General features: G+C 49.8%; 1 protein-coding gene and 1 non-coding gene across 2 annotated transcripts in view; both read right to left on the bottom strand.

Moving 5' to 3' along the window:
* The window catches only part of SPP1 (secreted phosphoprotein 1), a 97,217-nt gene that overhangs the window by 67,441 nt on the left and 7,270 nt on the right, over positions 1-22,506 (bottom strand). The gene's annotated exons all lie outside the window — the stretch shown is intronic.
* Positions 6,617-6,719, bottom strand: LOC132248921 (U6 spliceosomal RNA). Its single transcript, XR_009460394.1, has one exon. It is a non-coding gene; the product is annotated as a U6 spliceosomal RNA (small nuclear RNA).

Here is a 22,506-nt window from a genome sequence, read left to right as displayed (position 1 = left end):
GCAGTTACATTAAGCTCCCCCCTCCCCCCATACACACATATGGTATTTTCTAGCAGCAATTTGGCATATTCAGAAATGCTTGACCTTTTTCTCTTGATACAATCATAATTAGGAACCTTTAAGATTGCAATCATCATACCTCAGGGGGCTGGGGACAGATTATAGCATATCGTGGGGTATCCTGCAGCTCTGATCAAAGTTCTACAGTTGGCAGGCACCTTTCCCATAGTTTTTAATCATGGCATACTTCACATCACATTTCAGACTGCCTGTAATAACATGGGTTCCTTCATCTCAGAATCACAATCCAACCAGTTCTTAGCTTGTTTTCGTTGAAGTAATCTGACTTTCTGTTGAATGAAAACTCTGCTTTAGGCTGCACAAAAAGTCTAGCTATGCTGAAGAATTCATGTCCTTCACCTTCACTGAGGAGTGAGTTGCTCAATCACACTCTCAAGGCTAAAATGGTCAGTAGATGTTCTCTCAGGATTCACACTAGTATTTCCTAAATTGCAGGAGGGTTAAAATGTATGTGTGAGGGATAAGGGGGAAAAGGACAAGAAAATAGTGTCTTTCTCCCAGCCTCTCAAAGCAGCTGTTGTAAGCTTCTAAATGAAGACAGATGCAAATATCGAGCCTGGAGTAGATGTCACTTGTGTGATGGATTATGATATTCTCTTCACTTAGTTCTAACCTGTCTCTACTGTCTAACCTGAACACCTTTGGCCAAGGAGATGGAGCTCAGTATCCTCTCTCAAAAAATAATCATGGGAACATTAAAGTTAATAGAAAAAGCAGACAGACTCTTGTTTTTTTAAGACCTTATGGGCACATCTACACAAGACATTTTACTTGACATTAGAGCAAAATACTGTGCAGTAAGCACCACTGTCTACATGTACAGACAATTATTGCACAGTAATTTGCTCTAACCCCAAGTAAATTTGCTACCTGTAAAAACAAGTAGCATATTTACTCAGGAGTAATAACTGCACAGTATGGCATGCATAGACAGCCAATCAGGAGCAAATGTGCTCCCAGTCAGCCGGGCAGCAGGGGGCGGGAGATTGTTCCTTGCCCCTGGGAACCGCCTGTTGCCAGACGGGATCCGCCACTGGAACCTGGAAAATGTCCTACTGCCCTGGCAGCAGGGATCTCCTAGCTCCCACTAAGAGACAGCTGTCTCCTGGCCCCATGTCCCCTGCCAGTCCCTGGGCCTAGAGCTCCCCTTGGCTGCTTCAGGGGGCTGGTGCAGGGCCTTGGGGCGGGGGGAAGGGGGAGGGAGGGAGCAGACTGCTGCCATGAGAAGCAAATCTGCTGCCATTTCCCCGCATGTGTAGATACGGGTTTACAGAGTAAATTAATCTAGAGTAAACTCACCCCAGAATATTTGCATGTGTAGACACACCCTATGTGAATCTCAAGATGTCTGACTTCAAGACAAATAGATAGGGTGGCCTTGCTGGCATGAGCATTAATGGTTCCTAGTTACAGCTTATGCTTAAATATCCAAGTTATCCCCTCCTAGTGTAACACTTGTAGAAAGCTTGACATTTCCATGTAGCCCAACATGCAAAATGTTTCAGAAATCAGCCACCCCAACTACTAAATGCTGAAATAGGAACCAAATTTCTCTCTCGTTTCAGCCTCTGTCTTGAAACTTGACCCATTACCTGAGCTTTTGACTCCTATCAGAGAGCACCAGCCTCTCTTCAAGAGACAGCGAATGAGTTGGTTCTTTATTAGCAACTGATCTAGAGGTGGGGAGGGGAAGACAGTTAGGAAATATTTTTACAAGGCATTGAGAATCACAGAAAATTAGTCAGAGGGAAATTTCAGTCAGTGGAAAAAAATTAAGAAATTATCCATTGAGACCTGGATAGGGATGGGGTAGGCCCAAGATGACTAAATGATTGCTGTGTTACTTTGCAGAAACCTTGCTTTTGTCTGCATTTTGAATCTGATTTCATGGTGGTTTTGCTGTTTCCAGTAAGACTAACGTCTAAAAACCATCACAGCCTGTGGCTAAGGTGAGGGCAACAGCTCTTCACTGGATCTGGTGCCCTGTGGACGCTTTGCAAGAGCTGCTGTTCCACTGAAGTGCCCATATGCATTTCCTAGCATGAGTTTCCTGCCTTATGTCAGGTTCACCTGCAGAGGGACCCTCATCCTTAAACTCAAACCTGAATATTCTCTCAAAGAAGTAGAGCAGCAGAGCACAGATTGGATACCTGGATTACCCAAGTGACTAACAACTATTCAAGCCCACTGATTACTGGCAGGTTACCACAAACTTCTGATTGCATTCCTCATAATGGAGTCATTCTTCTTCTTCTTCCTAACGTGGGTTTGATTTAATGATTACCCCCAACACCAAGAACAACATCAGTTTGTTCTGCATTAATTTTTTTTCCATGTTTGTGTGTAGGGGGGAAGGAAGTAGGTAGGAGGAGATGGGTGTGTAAAACTAATAGCAATTAGTCATCAGCATAGGCAGCAGGATAAAAAGTCCAGCCCCTCTGACCCAGGAACAGTGGTAACCTGGGGAAAGGTCATAGCTAGCTGCTCTATAGAGTGGTTTCAAGTGGCAGGAATTTGGACAAACTTTTTTTGCAGCTTTGGTTAACACAGGTTGGCACTAAGGTTCCGTCATCTTGTATAAAAAACATCCCCACTTACAGCAGGGATGGCTTTATTAGTTATGGTCACCAACCCAAAGTCAGATATGCTCTCAGACCAAGACTGATACCATTTGTCTCCTCCTCCTACCCATAGATCTCCCACATCCTATACTACATTGTCTTAGGAGGTAGGGGGCATTCCAGCAGCCTGCCACTTATTTTTTCCGGATGTTGGTCTCCCTCTACCACCTCCTTGATATCTCCTGGAAGACATTGTATGGCCTCTTTTCCACAGCTCTGTGCAAGTTGTTATAGATCCCATATCTTCTCCACCTAAATTATTATCAAGTTACTAAATTATTAATAAGACCTGTGGCATTAACTTTAATCTTAGAGATCTACTGTAAGGTTTGGTGGGTAAAGTCAATCCTTGGTGGGGAAAATAGAGGTGAGGGGGAACAGAGACAGATCATGACACTATTAGCATGGCACCTCCAGATATTTCTTTTTAAAGACCTAGGGTGATGTTTCAGATTGTAGCTGGGCTCCACTGAAATACACTTACAATTGCAGCTCTCTTTTTTCCAGGGTTGTATTTTACAAATGTTATAGGAAATTACTGCTACTGCTGTTAGGAGCTTCTGCCTTTGTCACAGTGCACCAAGATGAGCAACTGCACATTCAAGTCAAATGGGGTACCCAAAGCAAGCTACAATGAGTCTCGATTTGGCACTTCCAAACCCAGAATCAGTCCAATGTAATATCTGAGGAAGCACAAAGTTCAGTAAGCATTACTAATAGCCTGCAGACTGAAACACATGCCAAACTTTATCCAGGTCATTAGTCTCATAGTCTTCAGTCCTACAGATTTGGACTCAATGGGCATGTCTACACATGCAAATGCTGCTAGGTGGGTTTACTCCGTAGTAATTTACAGTGGAGGAAACCCACCCTGGGCAGGCATCTACATGTGTAGGCATTTGGGAAAAGATTTGCTCCCACCCTATTCTTCCCTCCTGCAGCAGCCTGGGAGAGCTCCAGGCTCCCCCTGGGTGCTAGCCTAGGGGCTGGCAGGTAGCATAGGGCCAGGAGACAGCTGTCTCCTGGAGGGGGCTAGGAGATTGCTCCCTGGCCCTAGGAGTTGCATGCTGCTGGGTGGGCTCCAATAGTGAAGCACGAGCTGAGGCAATATCCCCCTGCCCCAGCACCAGAGAGCTCCCAGATCCAGCTCCATGACTGGGGGCAGGGAGCTGGGAAAGAGCTATGGGGAGGGGTCGGGGGGCAGGTCCCAACCTCCTGCCCCACTGGTGGGGCAGCTAGCAGTGCGCCCTCGGCTAAGCAGAGATTCCATGCTCAGCCGGGGGTAGCCAGGAGCTGTCCCACCAGTAGGGAACCTAGCAGTGAGCCTCTGGCTGGGTGGGGATTCCCCATCCAGCCAGGGGCTCACTGCTAGCTGCCCCACCAGCAGATTGGGGCAGGGGGCTGGTCTCCTGCACAGTTCTTTCCAAGTCCCGTGCCTCAATAGCTCAATAGGGGAATGTGGCTGGGAAAGAGCTGCGGGGTTGGGACCTGCCCCAGACTAGGACAGTTCCCAGCCAGCCTGGGGCTGCTCAAGGAAGTGTCCACATGCAGACTTCCCCATGCAGCCCACGACTGACAGGGAATTGTCCTGGTCTAAGGCAGGTCCCAGCCAGCTCCAGGCTGGGCAGGGAACCCTCTACATGCAGGGAGCTCCTGGCCCATGCTCTGCAGATGGAGCAGGGGCTTGGAGATTGCTCCCTGTGCCTGAGAGCTACCTGCTGCCAGGGTAGGCTCCAATGGGGGAACCTGGACTGGGACAATGTCCCACTACCCAGCAGCAGGGGGCTCCCAGCCCAGGCTCTGTGATCATGGAGCTGGGGCTGGGAACTCCCTTCTGCTGGGGCAGGGGAACATTGTCCCAATCTGGGCTCCACCATCGGAGCCTGCCCCAGTAGCAGGCAGCTCCTGGGGGTAGGGAGTAATCTCCCAGCCCCCAGTCCAATCAAGGAGCTAGGGCCAGGACCTCCCTACTGCTGGGGCAGGGGGACATTGTTCCAGTCCAGGCTCTGCCACTGGAGCCTGCCCTGGCAGCAGGCAGCTCCCAGGAGCAGGGAGCAACCTCCCAGGCCCCACTCTGATCATAGAGCTGGGGCCAGGAGCTCCCTGCTGCCGGGCAGGGGGACATTGTCCTGGCCCAGGTTCCACCACTGGAGCCTGCCCTGGCAGCAGGCAGCTCCCGAGGGCAGGGAGCAATCTCCCACTTCCTGCTGCCTGACTGACCAGGAGCAAATTTGCCATCTACGTGTGCCTTACTATGCATTAACTACTCTACAGTTAATTTCCTAGCTGCATTTGCAGGTAGCACATTAACCACAGAGTAGACCAATTTACTGTGCAGTAAGTATCTGTGTGTGTAGACTGTGACACTTCCTGTGCAGTAAATTGTTCCATTGCATAGTAGTGTCTTGTGTAGTTGCACCCAATGTTAGGGAAAACATTGAATGGACTTTAGGATATGTAAAAATAAGAAGTCCCCCTTGTAATATATCACAGAATTGGAACAGATGCAGTTATTACAACCCTAATTACATAAAATACAGGTTTGAACACTGGCATCTTGGAATCTCCATCCCTGGAAGTTTTCAAGAGCAGGTTAGACAGACATTGGCTGGGATGATTTAGTCAGCACAGATCCTGCCTTGAGCAGAAGGCTGGACTAGATAACCTTGTAAGGTCCCTTCCAGCCCTACTTTCCTCTGATCTTACATATAAATATTTCTCAGAAGCAAAACCAGTAGGTTTTGTGCTCTGTGCAAAACCCTGGGCAGGAAGACAGGGGTCAGTCCTACCTGCCCTGGAGACTTAAATTCCTTCATCTACTTTTGGCAAGGGGCAGTACGTTCAGTCTACTTGTCACTGCTGCTGATGGTGTAGCAGCAGTACAGAGTCCCTATACCTGGCAGCTGCTACTATAGCTGAAGCTGGAGCTGCTGCAGCACCATGGACTCCAGAGGAGCTGCCATTCTTGTGCCTCTTCAGAGTAGGCACCCCGGACTGGTGCCCCTCCCCCTGCTACATTACTGTTTCTCATGTCTGTTCATTTGCTGAAATTTTCATCTGCTATGACAGAGATTCCAGGGCACTTAAAATAACTTACTGCAAGTTTTACTCAGAAACCAAAGTAACTTAGCAAGATAGAGAGCATATATAACATAGAATACACCTAATCCCTGTGGTCTAGCCCTTTGCTGGGGTACAGCATAGTACCTGTTTAATAATACAAAGGAGCAGTATACAGGAAAATTGTTCAGGTATTTCAGGCAAAATGCAAATGCCAACAGATGGACTGAATTTAGCTGGACTGTGGCCTAACACCTCTCTTTTACTGCAAAGTGTCAAAAGTGGCCATGACCTCAGTTTTACCTTACCCAGTTAAGAGTGCCCAGTAACACTATTGTTTCTGCACCGACTCAGAGGGAATAGTGCCACCTACTGAATCCCCAATATCACTTCCTGCAAATCCTTGTATTAGTTTTCCAGTTCAACTCACCAACTACTGACCAGCACAACCACATTTGTTTCATGACAGGAGACAGCATGACTGCCTGGGTTAGTATCCTATACCAGTGATATTTTCCATGCTTCAGAAAGATTTTGTTCTCATGATATGATACATTTCAGCTTCATACTATTAAAAATGGAACATTGATAGATCAGCTTCCAGCAAAGATTGCGCCCATAATACACTCGTTCAATTGTTCTAGAAAGAAAGAAAGAAAGAAAGAAAGAAAGAAAGAAAGACTTTTTGACTTTTAAGAGACCTTTATTCCCCGGAGGGTGATGACTCGGAGCCAGTCAAAAGCATGTACAAGGACGCCCAAAGCTCTGGGCCTCGTGGACAAGGCCTGGGCTCGTGGCCGAAAGAAAGAAAGAAAGAAAGAAAGAAAGAAAGAAAGAAAGAAAGAAAGAAAGAAAGAAAGAAAGAACGCTTCACGAATTTGCGTGTCATCCTTTCGCAGGGGCCATGCTAATCTTCTCTGTATCGTTCCAATTTTAGTATATGTGAAAGAAAGAAAGAAAGAAAAAGACTTTTGACTTTTAAGAGACATTTATTCCAGGGAGGGTGACAAATCGGGCCCAGTAAAGAGTATGTACAGGTTGGCCCGAACACCTGGGCCTCACGGACATGGTCCTGGGCTCACGGCCTGCCAGGCCTGCCCGTACACTCTAGATTAAAAAAACCATATCGAGCCAAAGGACTATTTACATATTTATATTTCTGCCAGCGGGGACACCCATGGGGGGCCTCAGGGGTCGACCTGCGTGAAGCAAAGTCCAAGGCCTCGGCCCGCTGGACGCGTGTCCACAGCTTGAACAGCCGGAAGTGTTACAGGGCGAGGAGCAGGCTTGACTCGGCAGAGCGCCCCCTCTTAAATATCTAACCAAAATATATTGACTTTTGACTTTTAAGAGGCATTTATTCCAGGGAGGGTGACAAATCGGGGCCAGTAAAGAAACCAAAATATATTAAAAAGTAGTAATTTTGTCATAAGAGAAGTCATGGGGAAATTTATTTTGTTTTATTTTGTTTTTGCTTCATGGAGAACACAACCCCACTATGCAGTTGTGAGAAACTAGTCATATAGCTTTTCATCTTCAGGTTCATTGCAAAACCCACCAGGACCTTGCATGGTTAGATACACAGGCAGGCAACATGTGCTGAGCTCTAGTCAGCTATACAAGCATTGCCCAAGCTACCAAGCCAAAGGCACATCTTTGGACAGCACTGGAAACATATACAATGTGTTTGTGGAAGGCTTAGCATGACAGACTCTCTGACATTAATATCATGGCAAGAGCCTCCAGGGGCTCCCACTGCTCCCACTGGCAGTGGTGGGAGGAGGGAGGGCAAGCTCCAGAGAAAGATGATATTGGCCCCTTGAAGCTCAGGCAGTGCCTGGTTGACTGGTAGCCCAGCCAATAGTGGTGCAGGGGGGCAAGCTCCAGAGAAAAAAAAGGATTGGGCTCTTGTCACAGAGCACTCAGGTGCCCTGCTCCTTTAAGGGCTGAAACTGCTAGGAAGAGAGAGCCCTAGCAGTCAGTTGGGAGCCCCAGCTGCTGGTTACCAGGGCAGCCAGAAGGAGATAGTTGGTCCACACCTGCCAGCGGTCAGCTGACCAGAAGGGGCAGGGCCTGGCTCATATATAAACTCCAGGGCTGAGGCCAGGAAGGCAGTTCCCTGCTAGCAGCCAAAGGGGAAGGAGCCTCCAGGGAGGAAGTGCCTAGTGATGCTGCAACTGCCTGATATGAGGCACCTAGGGCTAATGGGGCTCCATGAGCTCCGCAGCTACCCTTGCCTATTAGACACTTAGTGCCGGGGATGAAGTTCGTTGCTTTTAAAGGGGCAGAGCACACCCTGGTCTTTTGTATTATGTTATAGCCCAGGGGCTTATGTTTTGTTTGCCGTTTATAACACCGGTGGTTTGGCTGAGGCAATTTGGGGAAGGAGGAGGACTCATCAGGGGCCCACTGCAGCATGGGGCGCCAGAGAGGGCACGGCCTTTGGGAGTGCAAAGACCCCAGCACCAGAGAGGGCACAGCATTTGAGGGTGCAGAGACCCCAGTGCCAGTGGGGGCGCAGAGACCCCAGGGGCTGCGGAGAGCCCAGAGAGAGGACAAGGGGGCCAAATCACAGCAAGGCCTAGACAGGACAACATCGGTGCTATCTGTGAGGCTTGGGACATGGTAAAGGGGTGGTTGGAGCCATGCATATAGCCCATAAAGCTGGGCTGTCCTGGGACATCCATTTTGCAATGGGACCCACAAGGGGTCCAGGACCCATGAGGTTCAGGGAAGTCCATCAGGACCGTACTCAAGTAGACTTAAAGGCAGCCTCCCTACTCAATACAATTATATCAAGACGTGGCGGGCAAGGAAAGAGGGTGTCCAGCAGGCCAAACTGGCATGGTCCAGGGGGCCTAGGGGTAACACGGCCATCCTCGAGGACCCCATCCCATGACAGCCCTCTGGAGCTCAGGTGGCAAGCTGGTCTGGGTGGTGGTGGGAGATACTGTGGCCACCAGGCCTCTGGGACTGTGGCGCTCACTCTGCCCAGCAGAAACAGGAAGTCAGCTCACTACTTGAGCTCTGAGGGGCCTGATCCTTTTTTCTCCCCTAGCTCCTAGTCCTACCACTGGTCACCGAGCTTTTAGTGGCAAGTCACAGCTGTGCATGTTGGGGACCATCAGAGAAGGGTTTTTTAACCTTAGAAGTGACTGCTGCAAACTCCAATATAACATTAAGCTGGACAACATTTGTGTAATTCACAGGGTAAAGTGTAACAAGACCCTGAGAGCCTCGGCTTCTGCCTGACTGGAACTCTGCCTGCAGACTGGCCTAGACTCAGGCTACATAAACTCTGCCTGCTTCCCTGCAGGGTGCTGCTGTGTTGGAAAAGGTCCTCATGCTTTGCTGCATAGGAATTGTAGGGGGTTGTCAATTCGTATAACATAGTCCTTATTTCCCTGGGTGAAATTGCACCACAGGGCACAACATAAACCATCAATATGCAAACAAACACTATAAACTAATAAAGGGTTAACTCACACCCTGTGGTCTTTTTCCCAGACCCTGTAAGAGTACCTTGGCTAGATGCTGCTATCTCTAGCCTCACAGCCTTTTCTCTCTCTTCCAGCTCCTTTCCCTGGGAGTTTTTAACTTCCTCTGGGCAAGCCCATTATTCCCATAAGCTGGCCCAGTCCTCCTAGGCAGGCCTGCAATCACCTCACTGTCTCCAGCTGGGCTGCAACCCTTGAAACATGCAGGCTACTACACATCCTTTCTCCCCTGCCCCCAAGAATGGAACACTCTTCCATGTCTTTAGCCACCCTGTTTCTCGGGAGAAGAAGTTCCTATTCACGTGTGTTGAACCTGGGTGATGGCATATTGAGAAGTCAAAAGGCTGCAGGGACAGGTACCACCTTGTCAGCCAGGAGTTAGCTTCTCTCATAGTACTGAGCTGTGTTAATGGGGCGTGGTCGGTGACCACCTCAAAACAAGTTCTAGAGGTAGAAGTGAAGGGTCTCTGCTGCCCATATGATTGCCAGACATTCTTTCTCTATTATAGCATACTTCTGCTCCCAGGGAAGCAGCTTCCTACTTAAATATAGGATTGGATGTTCCCCATCCTCAAACTTTTGGGAGAGGACTGCTCCCAGGCCTCACTCCAAAGCATCTGTACATACAATAAATTATTTTGTTAAGTTCAGGCTGCGCAGGACTGGTTCACTCCCTAGTAGCCTTTTCACATTTCCAAATGCCATCGCACATTTGGGCAACCACTGGACACTTTGCAGCACCTCTTTTCACAACAGTTCCACTAGTGGGGCCATAATATCTGCAAACTGCAGAATGAACCACTAATTGTAACTCGCCAGGCCTAGGAAGGACTTTAGTTGCTTTTTCATTGTTAGCACTGGTGACTCAGCCAAGGCCCTCAACTTATCAACCAGAGGCCTGATTTCACCACTGCCCAGTATGTATCCAAGGTATTTCAGTTCTGTGTACCCTAGGCAACATTTACTTGGATTGGCTGTGAGCACATATAGACTGAAACACCTCCCCCAGGCACTGGAGGTGGTCCACCCACGTGTTTGCAAATACTACAGTATCATCTGGGTAAGCAACTACATATGCCCAGAGTATTTGGTCCATTAATCGTTGAAAGGTGGCTGGCGCTCTGTGTAGCCCAAAAGGTAAAGTCTGAAAGTAGTAAAGTCCCCATGGTGTTGTAAAAGCTGTGATTTCACAGGCTGCTGGGTCTAATGGACTGCCAGTATTCCTTTGTTAGGTCCAGGGTGATATACATTTAGTGTTATCTATGCTGTCCACTATTTCATCTATCCTGGGCATAGGGTATGCGTTGCATTTCAACACGGCACAGACCTTTCAAAAGTAGATAAAGAACCTTATGGAGTGGTCAGGCTTTGGCACCATGACAATGGAGCTGCTTCATTCACTTGTTGATTCCTTGATGACCCCAAAATCTAACATTTTTTTAAATCTCTTGCCTTGTTGTGTCCCTCAACTGGGCTGGGATGCTTGAATATCTGGATTATGCATCCTGGCTTGAGGACAATCTGATGTTTGACCAAGGTAGTTTTTCCTAGGTTCACTGTGAACACCTCTTTAAATTCCCCCAGTAGGGCTCTTATTTCTGTCTGCTGGGGCCAAAGTTTCTCTTAGTTGGAAGGTAGCTACCAGATCTGGGGAAGAGTTCCAAAGCCTCAGGCCAGCTTCTAGCAAACTTGTGGAGGACATCCATGCCTGCCACAACTTCCAGGGTTTTAACAAGTTAACATGGTAAATATGTGAACCCTGCCACTTCCCCAATAGATGGGCTTCATAATTTACCTGGTAGGGCTGCATAATTCGGAGGAGATTTGGCCTGATTCCAAATTGAATCGGGAGACCAATTAAAAGCTCCGAATTGATTCAAAGCATACAAATCAATTTGGAAAAAATTTGGCCAATTCGGGGATTCGGCCATAGACTAAACAGGCAGCTGATACAGCTGCCTCCAACTGGTAAGTCTGTTGGGGTTGGGGGAGTAGGGAGGGAAGAGGTGTGGGGGAGAGTGGGATTGGGGCTGGGACAAGCTGCCCAGCTGGGGCAGAGGGGATGTGTTACTTGGGGAGGGGGGCAGAGGGAGGGATGTGGGCATGGCAGCACTGGGAGTGAGGGCTCTGCTCTGCTGCTGCTTGCCCAGCTGGGGGCGGGATACAGGTGCAGCTCGCTCCAGGCAGAAGGGGGCAAGCAGCAGCAGGGCAAAGCCCCCGCTCCCATTACTGCAATGCCTACATCCCACGCCCCCTGCGCCAGCTGGCAACTGATGGCAAGGCAGAGCCCCCACTCCCAGTGCTGATGCGGGCGTGGCAGTGCTGGGAGCAGGGGCTATGCCCTGCTGCCACCCAGAGCAAGCCGCACCTACATTGTGCTCTCCCCCTGTGCTGGCTGGGCAAGCGGCAGCAGGGCATAGCCCCCACAGGCAGCTCCCCCTGCTGGGGCAGAGGCAGGCACAGCTGAAGGAACCATGGAGAAGTCCCCATGACTGCCCTGCCTTCCCATCCCCTGCCCAGTCCCAGCCTCCTGGCACTTAAAAAAAAACCCCAAAACCCCCACACTCAATGGCTCTGGTGACTGGGGCCTCTGATGGCTCATAGCAGAGCCCCCCCATGCAGCACGGGGCAGTGGGGGGCAGCAGGGATCACCCTGCTGACTGGCATCTGTATGGCAGCTGCCCCATGGCATGGGTGCAGCGTGGCTCTGCATGGTACTACACACTGTCTGGGAGCTGGGGTGGCTCTACCTGTCAGCCAGAGCCCAGCACCACTCAGCCCCAGTGGCCCTAGTTCCCAGACAGCGTGCAGCACCCTGATGAGCCACGCTGCACCTGTACCATGGGGCAGCTGCTGTGTGGGTGCCAGGTGGGAGGATGATCTCCACTGCTCCCTGCTGCCCCATGCTGTGCAGGGGGGCTCTACCACAAACTCCCAGAGGCCTCTCGCTGCTTCCGCTGGTGAGTGCAGGGCTTTTAAAAATTTTTATTAAAAGTGCTGGGACTAGGTTGGGGCTGGGCAGGGGATAGGGCCAGGCAGGGCAGCCATGGGGGCTTCTCCTGCGGCTCCCTCCACCTGGGGAGAGGCCAGGCACAGCCAGGGAAGCCACGGGAGAACCTGAAGCCACCCAGCTGTGCCTGCTTCTTCCTGGCCAATCTGAATTGCCAGATCTGTCCGAATCAGTGCCAAAATTCCAAAGCTGATTCAGCTGAATTAATTTGGGACAGTGATCTGAATCTAATCACTGTCCTTCGAATTGGCCAAATCTGAATTGAATACTTCCCTATTTGCACAGGCCTACTAACTGGCCTACCCTGTGAAAGACCTCAAAAGGACTTTGCTATTTGGCCAGCAACTTGCTCTCAGAGGAAGGGAGTAATAATAAGACTCAATCTCCTGGTTGGTAAACCTGGAACCTGGCATTCTTGTTATATTGTTGCTCCTTCACCCATTGGAAAGCTTTTAGCTTGGACAGCCTCGAGATTTTCCTTGGCTAAGACCATCACCAGATCTAAACTTTCTCATAATCTTAGGACATAACTGGACCATGTTCTGGATCATGATTCCTTGGGCCTCGGGCCTGCCAAGATTCTTGTAGGAGGTCCAGCACACCCTGGGGTTGAAGATCATATAGAAGTTTGAAGGACTTTGAAGCCCATTGAAGACTGCAGAACTTCTTGAATTGTGAATAATAGGTAGACAACACCTGCTCCCAATTTCATGGGGCAAATTTCTGCACCATTCCTTTTAGAGTCTTCTTAAATTTTTCAGCCAGGCCACCTCTTTGAGGTTGATACACAGAAGTCCTTATTGAACATACTTTCAGAGGACACAGCTTTCATGTAAAATCTAGGACATCAAGGATGTATCCTTGTCAGTTTAGACCTCTCTTAGAATACCCACCTATAGAAATATCTGCAGTAGCTGGGATGCCACCATCTCTGCTGATGCTGAGCAAATCACTACTGACTCAGAGTATCGGGTGGCATAGTACACAAAGACCAATATGAACATGGATTCTCTTGAGGTAGGTTCTAGGTGTCTCACCAAGTTGATTCTGACCCACTCAAAGTCTTCCCCACCAGCAGTACAGGCACCAGTGGAGCTTTGGACATGGGCTGGGAGGCAATCAGTTGGCAGTTAGGGCAGGAAGCAGAATATTCCTTGATCTCCTAGTGTACCCCAGGCCAGAAAAACCTTGCCAACACCCTCTTTTGTGTCTTCTCTATCCCCAGATGACTCACCTATACCCTCTGGGAACATCATGCATGAGCTTGAAAAACCTGCCTGCAGTACCATATTGGGATTAGTAGTTGCGAGTGGTTTTGTCCCTGGTCACCCTCATCAAGAGATCCCCCTGAAGCTCAAAGTGGGAGTCCTGAGTGGCCAAACATGCATCTATGAAGACCACATTTGCCCAACACAATCATCCATATAAATGGCCACATACCAGGTTCTCTCAATGATCTTTAATGAAATGGTGTCCTGTGACCAGTGGGGTCCCCCAAGGCTCTGTCCTTGGACCCATACTGTTCAACATCTTCATTAATGATGTGGACACTGGAGTCAGAAGTGGACTGGCCAAGTTCACCGATGACACCAAACTCTGGGGCAAAGCATCCACACCAGAAGACAGGCGGGTGATCCAGGCTGACCTGGACAGGCTCAGCAAGTGGGTGGATGAGAATCTGATGGTGTTCAATGCCGATAAATGCAAGGTTCTCCACCTTGGGAAGAAAAACCCGCAGCATCCTTATAGGCTCAACAGTGCTATGTTGGCTAGCACTATGGAAGAAAGAGACTTGGGGGTCATCATTGACCACAAGATGAACATGAGCCTGCAATGCGATGCTGCGGCTAGTAAAGCGACCAAAACGCTGGCTTGCATCCATAGATGCTTCTCAAGCAAATCCCGGGACGTCATTCTCCCCTTGTACTCGGCCTTGGTGAGGCCGCAGCTGGAGTACTGTGTCCAGTTTTGGGCTCCACAATTCAAAAAGGATGCGGAGAAACTTGAGAGAGTCCAGAGAAGAGCCACGCGCATGATCAGAGGTCAGGGAAGCAGACCCTACGATGACAGGCTGAGAGCCCTGGGGCTCTTTAGCCTGGAAAAGCGCAGGCTCAGGGGTGATCTGATGGCCACCTATAAGTTTATCAGGGGTGGCCACCAGTATCTGGGGGAACATTTGTTCACCAGAGCACCCCTAGGGATGACGACTAGGTCGAACGGTCATAAACTACTACAAGACCGTTTCAGGCTGGACATAAGGAAGAATTTCTTTACTGTCCGAGCCCCCAAGGTCTGGAACAGCCTGCCACCGGAGGTGGTTCAAGCGCCTACATTGAACACCTTCAAGAGCAAACTGGATGCTTATCTTGCTGGGATCCTATGACCCCAGCTGACTTCCTGCCCTTAGGGCAGGGGGCTGGACTTGATGATCTTCCGAAGTCCCTTCCAGCCCTAATGTCTATGAAATCCTGGCTTTCCCCTCACCTGATCCAGCCCCATCTCCCAGAAAGCTTCAGAGGGTCCCAGACTCTCTGCCCCTTCTGAAGGGGGTTCTGGATCGCACTGGACCCCAAGCCTTTTTCCTCCATATTTCTGCTGGCTGGAGAGGGCCAGCTGGTGAGGGCCTCCCATTGGACCCACCACTGCTTCAGATAAGACCTGGGTCAAGGCCTTGAAACTCCAGGTCTGACAACAGGAATATTTCCCTAGCGCTGGCTCAGTGGGGTTGTGGTCTGTCTGGCTTCTCTGGGTTCATTGCACCAACCAAATTAGTTTGGCCATGGAGCTCCCCCATCTCACCCTAGCACCACCGGGTAGGCTAACTGATGGGCCACTGCAGCCCTTATGCGGCCTTCCTGTCCCCTGATGGTCAGGGTTAGATGTATTATGAAGTAGGGTTGAGTATCCTCATGAATGCACATCATATATGTGTATTCTCCTAGCAGGACGTTTGCCAGATTTAGTAGTTGCTCATGCATGAATGTTTGGCCTAAGCCAGAGCCTAAGCCCCATAATGTGGGCATTTGGAACAGGATTGCATATCCCCTTACGTGCGGGTTCTCTTACCTGGCCCCTCAGATGTAGGGGTATAGCCACAGTACATTTGCAGGCAGTTCCATAATCAATGTCCCTTCTCCCGCATTCAAAGTATGTTAATTGTGCAATCTCCACCCCCACCCAGGGAACCAGGGAATCCAGGCACCTTGCCTGGCATCCCTGCCACTTGGTGAAAGAGGTCTGTACCAGTCACTTCCAAACTAAAGGCCTTGATGCCCTTAGTTCACCTGTGTGGGCCAGGTCCAAATTGTAACCTGGGTAGGGGCAAGGGCTGAGCCTGAAGCAGGGAAGCACAGAGTGGAGCTGATTTAGAACAGTTAGACTAGATGCCCAAATATCTCCACTGACCCCCTTCCCTACCCACTCTCCCAGGGGTTCCTTACCTCTAGTAGCCCAGCACCCCCTCTTCCCCACTTTTCCCATGGAGACACTTCCTGTGCAACTGGAGCTTGGGGGAAGAAGGTAATTCCCACCAACTCCCCAAGGGGGCCCCCACCCAGGCCCTTAGCAGAACCTAGCTGGGCAAGGGGCCCTGTACACCTAGCCCCTGAGTCCCATCCCAGAGATGGCTCTGTTATACCCTAACTCCACAAACCCCACCACAGATTTCAGGTTGCTATGGCCTGAAATACCAGCCCCCCCATGGTTACTAAGGGCTTATGGTTCCAGGTGCAAGCCATAGAAAAGGTCTGATGTGCCCAGGCCCAGATCATCACTGAGGCCCAAGGGGCTAGACCTCAATAGGTATTAAAGGCTGAGTACTCCAGGCCCCCACTGTTGCTAAGGCTTGTGGGCCTGGGCCCTAACAATTGCTGATGTCTGAGGTGCCAGGCCCAAACTGTTGCTAAAAGCTAAGAACTTTGACCCCAGAAAATTGCAAAGGCCTGAGCTGCCAGGCCCAGACTGCTGCTGTAGCTTGAAGTGCCAGGTTCAGACCATCACTAAGGTCTGAGAATGCCAGGCACAACCTATCACTAAGGGCTAAAGTGGGAGGCTGAGATAGTCATTAAGGCCTGATAGACAGGCCCCAGACTCTGGCTAAGGCCTGAGGCACCAGGTCAAGACTGTCACTAAGGCCCCAGACACTAAGATTAGAAAATTCCTGAGGCCCAAGGCACCAGGCCTGGATAGTTGCTAAGGCCTGAGGTGCCAGGCCCCAACCCTTGCAAAGGTCTGACGGTCCCAGTCCCCAACTGAGCTTTTTAGGCCCTGACTATCACTAACAGTCACGATGTCAAGCCAAAACTATCACGGAGGACTAAGGGACCAAGCCCAAGCCATTGTCAAGGCCTAAGAGACCATTGTCAAGGCCCAGACAGTCGCTAAGACCTGAGGCATTAAGCCCAGATCATCACTAAGGCCCAAGGTGCAAGGCTCAGACTGTCATTAATGGCTGAGGCATCAGGCCCAGACCAATGCTAAGGTCTGAGGTGCTAGATCCAGGCTGTACCAAGGATCAAAATACCAGCCCCAAACTACTGCAAAGGGCCAAGACTGCCAGGCACAGACTGGTGCTGGGTCTCAGATGCCAAGCCCAGACCATCACTAAGAACTGAGGGGGCAGAACAAAATCATTGTGAAGGTCTAAGGTGATGGGTCCCTACCATAGTTAAAGGGAGAGGACTTCAGGCCCTGACCACTGCCAAAGCCTGAGGTACCAGGCCATACCATTGCTAAGGCTCCAGTCCCAAACTGTTGCTTAGGAAAAAGTGGCCAGGCTCAGACTATTGCTAGGATCTGAGGTGTGAGGCACCAACCACTGCAAAGGGCCAAGGGATCCAGGCTCCAACTTTTACTAAGGCCTGAAGCTGCTAAGTTGCTAAGGACCAAGGCACCATGCTCAGACCATTGCAAAGGCCTGAGGTGCCAGGCCCAGTCTGTTGCTGGGGCTTGTAGTGCCAGATCTGGGCCATCTCTGAGACCTGAAAGTGCCAGGCCCCGACTGTTGCTAAGGCATGAGGCATCAAGCCCCAGCTGCAGTCCTTATCAGTCCCCATTTCTACTGTGCATGACTGGAGAGCCAAAGTAACATGGCATGCTCCTCTAGGAAAGATGGTCCCCTGTTTTTCTCTGACTTTGCATGATTAAGGCAGGATGAGTTGGGGACTTTTAGAATCCTCCCTGTCACTTGGGGTTGGACTCAGTGAAGTGAGTGAGTGAGTGAGAGTAAGTCAGTTAGTGAGAAGCAAGGACCAGGCACATAACCTAGAAGGGATTTTCTTTGACAAAGTAGGACCTAGAAATCACAGGACTTGGAAAACAGACTTACCGAGTTTCTGGCCTGTGGGGGCCGTGAGATCATCCAGTCTGACCTCCCATGGGGATTACTATTCCACCTATTGCTCTTGCCATGGGTTCAGTTACTTGGTACTTGCATAAGACCATTCTTCCAGAAAAGCATCAGTCTTGGTAGGGATACTAAGTGATGAAGAATCCAACACTGCCCTCGTTTGCTGCTTCCAATGGTCAATATTAAAACTTGCACCTTGTTGCTAGATGCATTGGCTTAAAATTTACCTTTCATCCTCAGGCCCCTTCTGACCTCCTAACCTACAAATCCCTGGAAGTCAGGGTCACCTAGGGAAAAGCCTGTGCTGTCTTAATGCATCTCCTGATTAGTCCCCAGAATTATGAGTGCATGAATGGAGTGACCCAGTGTACAAAGTGGGATATGGCTAGAGTTTTCTATTTGCTTGTATCAAAATGATCATGTATGAGCCAATGGTCATGGAAAGGCAAGGTGAGGAGCTAATGGACGTGGAAGAGCAAAGGTATGAGGCAGTTGTCGGGATGACAAGCAGGACAAGGCAATAGAGAAACAGCAGCAGGGATATGAAGTGATGGAGCGGGAGAAGCACAGGGATGTGGCAATGGTGATGGATTAGAACAGGGCTGGCCAACCTGCAGCATGAGTGCCACAAGTGGCATGTGCATACGTTTATAAGTGCCCCTTGCTTGCAGCTATTGCAGTGACTCTCTGCCTTCTGGTATTTGTATGGCCTATATTTCTCCAACTTGTATGTTTTTCTCTTTATTAAAGCCAAAGGAGGTACATGGTCCCACTAGGGGGAATGCCATACTGAATCTGGTATTGGCAACAGGGGATGACATGGTAGGGGACCTACAGATCGGTAGCCATTTGGGGGACAGTGATCACCTAATAATAGAATTCAACATAAGACGTCGAGTGGGTAAGGTAACTAGTAGGGTGAAAGTGCTAGACTTTAGGAAAGCTGATCTCAATGAACTCAGGCGATTAGTCAAGGACGCACTGCAGAGTAGGAATTTTGAAGGGATGGGAGCCCAAGAAGGGTGGCTGTGCCTTAAGGAAACGATCCTTCAGGCACAAAGCAAGACGATCCCCAAGTGAGGCAAAAGAGGGAAAGGGGCCAGGAGGCTTCCATGGCTGACCAGAGAAATCCAGGGCAGCCTAAGGGCCAAAAGGGGAGCACATAAAAAGTGCAAACAAGGTGAGATCACTAAAGACGAATATACCTCCTCTGCTCGTGCTTGTAGGGAGGCAGTTAGGCGGGCCAAAGCTACCATGGAGCTGAGGATGGCAACCCAAGTAAAGGACAACAAGAAATTTTTTTTAGATATATAGGGAGTAAAAGGAAGGCCCAGGGAGGAATAGGACCCCTGCTAAATGGGCAGAAACAATTGGTGACAGACAGGGGGGACAAGGCTGAACTCCTCAACGAGTTCTTTGCCTCAGTATTCCTAAGTGAGGGACACGACAAGTCTCTCACTGGGGTTGTAGAGAGACAGCAGCAAGGCGCCAGACTTCCATGCGTAGATCCTGAGATGGTGCAGAGTCACTTGGAAGAACTGGATGCCTTTAAGTCGGCAGGCCTGGATGAGCTCCATCCGAGGGTGCTGAAGGCACTGGCCGACATCATTGCAGAGCCACTGGTGGGAATATTCGAACGCTCCTGGCGCACGGGCCAAGTCCCGGAGGACTGGAAAAGGGCTAACGTGGTCCCCATTTTCAAAAAGGGGAGGAAGGAGGACCCGGGCAACTATAGGCCAGTCAGTCTCACCTCCATCCTTGGTAAAGTCTTTGAAAAAATTATCAAGGCTCACATTTGCAAGAGCCCAGCAGGACAAATTATGCTGAGGGGAAACCAGCATGGGTTTGTGGCAGGCAGATCGTGCCTGACCAACCTAGTCTCTTTCTATGACCAGGTTACGAAACGCCTGGACACAGGAGGAGGGGTGGATGTGGTATACTTGGACTTCAGGAAGGCCTTCGATACGGTATCCCACCCCATACTGGTGAACAAGTTAAGAGGCTGTGACTTGGATGACTACACAGTCCGGTGGGTGGCGAATTGGCTAGAGGGTCGCACCCAGAGAGTTGTGGTGGATGGGTCGGTCTCGACCTGGAAGGGTGTGGGCAGTGGGGTCCCGCAGGGCTCGGTCCTTGGACCGATACTCTTTAATGTCTTCATCAGCGACTTGGACGAGGGAATGAAATGTACTCTGTCCAAGTTTGCGGATGACACAAAGCTATGGGGAGAAGTGGACACGCCGGAGGGCAGGGAACAGCTGCAGGCAGACCTGGATAGGTTGGACAAGTGGGCAGAAAACAACAGGATGCAGTTCAACAAGGAGAAATGCGAAGTGCTGCACCTAGGGAGGAAAAATGTCCAGCACACCTACAGCCTAGGAAATGACCTGCTGGGTGGCACGGAAGTGGAAAGGGATCTTGGAGTCCTAGTGGACTCCAAGATGAACATTAGCTGGCAGTGTGACGAAACCATCAAAAAAGCCAATGGCACTTTATCATGCATCAGCAGATGCATGACGAATAGGTCCAAGGAGGTGATACTTCCCCTCTATCGGGCGCTGGTCAGACCGCAGTTGGAGTACTGCGTGCAATTCTGGGCGCCACACTTCAAGAAGGATGCAGATAACCTGGAGAGGGTCCAGAGAAGGGCCACTCGTATGGTTAAGGGCTTGCAGACCAAGCCCTACAAGGAGAGACTAGAGAAACTGGATCTTTTCAGCCTCCGCAAGAGAAGGTTGAGAGGTGACCTTGTGGCTGCCTATAAGCTCATCACGGGGGCACAGAAGGGAATTGGTGAGTATTTATTCACCAAGGCACCCCCAGGGGTTACAAGAAACAATGGCCACAAGCTAGCAGAGAGCAGATTTAGACTGGACATTAGGAAGAACTTCTTCACAGTTAGAGTGGCCAAGGTCTGGAACGGGCTCCCAAGGGAGGTGGTGCTCTCACCTACCCTGGGGGTTTTCAAGAGGAGGTTAGATGAGTATCTAGCTGGGGTCATCTAGACCCAGCACTCTTTCCTGCTTATGCAGGGGGTCGGACTCGATCTATTGAGGTCCCTTCCGACCCTAACATCTATGAATCTATGAAAAGGTGCAAAGTGTAAAGTAGAAAATTATATTTAGATTAAAGGAAGAGCACCACATTGTACAGGAACCAAAGAGACTCCTGCTGTCATAGGGACAAGACAACAGACAGAGAAGGGACCATGCATTTGTCCCAAAATTTTCAAATGTAATTTCACAACTCTATGACCTGGTACAAGTTGGGACAAAAGTATCAACAACAAATGAGTGATTTCCTGACCATGAGACACATTCCAGCCCCACTTAGCTCCCTGGAAGGGGTGGCACCTATAGCACAGGGGTACTAGTCTGGCCTGTATGGTGGGTAGAAAATGACCATCAACTGCATCTGACTGGTAGCAAAAGTGATGGGATTACTCATGGTGTAGTTGATCCTATAAAATATCACAATGTTGCAACCTCCATGTATGAGTCAGTGGACGTGGAGGGGCAAGCCTTGGAGGCCAGGGATGTGGAGGGGCAAGGCTTTGAGCATATGGACTTCAAGGAATAAGGTTTTGAGCTGAGGGATTTTGAGGAGCAAGGTAAGGAGCCAATGGACGTGGAAGAGCAGAGGTATGAGACAGAGGTGGGAAGTGCCAGGGGTACAAGGCAATAGAGAAACAGCAGCAGAGGTCTCAAATGATAGAAAGGGAAGGGCACAGGGATGTGGCAATGGAGTTGGATTGGAACAGGGTTGGCCAACCTATGCTATGGGTGCCACAATAGCACATAGCTACATTTATATTTGCCCCTTGATTGCAGTTATTAAGCCAGTGACTCTCCACCTTGTGGTATTTGCAAAGCTTACATTTCTCAAACTTGTATATTTTTCTCTTCAGTAGAGTCAATGGCACAATGTGTAAAGAAAAAATTGTATGTGGATTGAAGGAAGTGCACCACATCTTACAGGAACCAAAGAGACTCCTGCTGCCCTAGGCATTATATCGGGACAAGAAAACAGAGGAAGAAGCATGCGTTTGTCCCAAAATTCTCCAAGGTCATTTCACAACTCAATGACCTGGTACAAGTTGGGACAAAAGTATCAGCAACAAATGAATGATCTGACCATGAGGCACATTCCAGCCACTCTCAGCTCCTTGGAAGGGATGGCACCAATAGCACAGTGGTTCTAGTCTGGCCTGGATGGTGGGTAGCAAACGACCATCAACAGCATCTAACTGGAGGGCCTGGTAGCAAAAGTGATGGGGCTACTCATGGTGGGGTAGCTCCTATAAAATACCACAATGTTGCAACCTCCATTCTGGTGTGGCCTGCTTGCCTCTCTTGAGGAAGGCCCTAGAAAAGGTGGGCCAAAACAGCCATGCCCCAACCCAATCTATCCTTGACAAGATGAAATAAAGAGACTTGCATGTGGGAACATTCAGACCCTGAACCCTGGATTCGATTCAGGCTCTGATTTACAGAAAACAGCACTACTAAATTATGAATTGGTTAAACTTAGAATCAATATTACTGCATCATCAGAAACTCAGCTCTCAGATACCAGATCTATCCAAGAGAATGTTTACACAATATTCTGGGGGGTGGCATGTCCGTGGCTGGCCCCACTCACTCCAGGCTGGATCCTGCCCTAGAGGCAGGACCAGGACCATTCCAGGCTGTGATTGGCTAAACCAACATGGTGGGGCAGAGCCTTTCCAGGCGATGCCCCTGTGCATTGGATGGGCAGGGGAGGGAGTACTTGCCAGTCACGTGCACCAACAGCAAGTGGGAATTGGCTGATGTCTGCCATAACCTATTTGTTATTGATTGGTTCTGTGGCTGGTGGGTGGGGTGACAGCCCATAGGGTCACATGGCTGG

The sequence above is a fragment of the Alligator mississippiensis genome, chromosome 2, assembly GCF_030867095.1.
Source record: "Alligator mississippiensis isolate rAllMis1 chromosome 2, rAllMis1, whole genome shotgun sequence".
Taxonomy (NCBI): domain Eukaryota; kingdom Metazoa; phylum Chordata; order Crocodylia; family Alligatoridae; genus Alligator; species Alligator mississippiensis.
The sequence above is the reverse complement of the archived record's forward strand: the minus strand, read 5'-3'. Positions and strand labels throughout refer to the sequence as shown.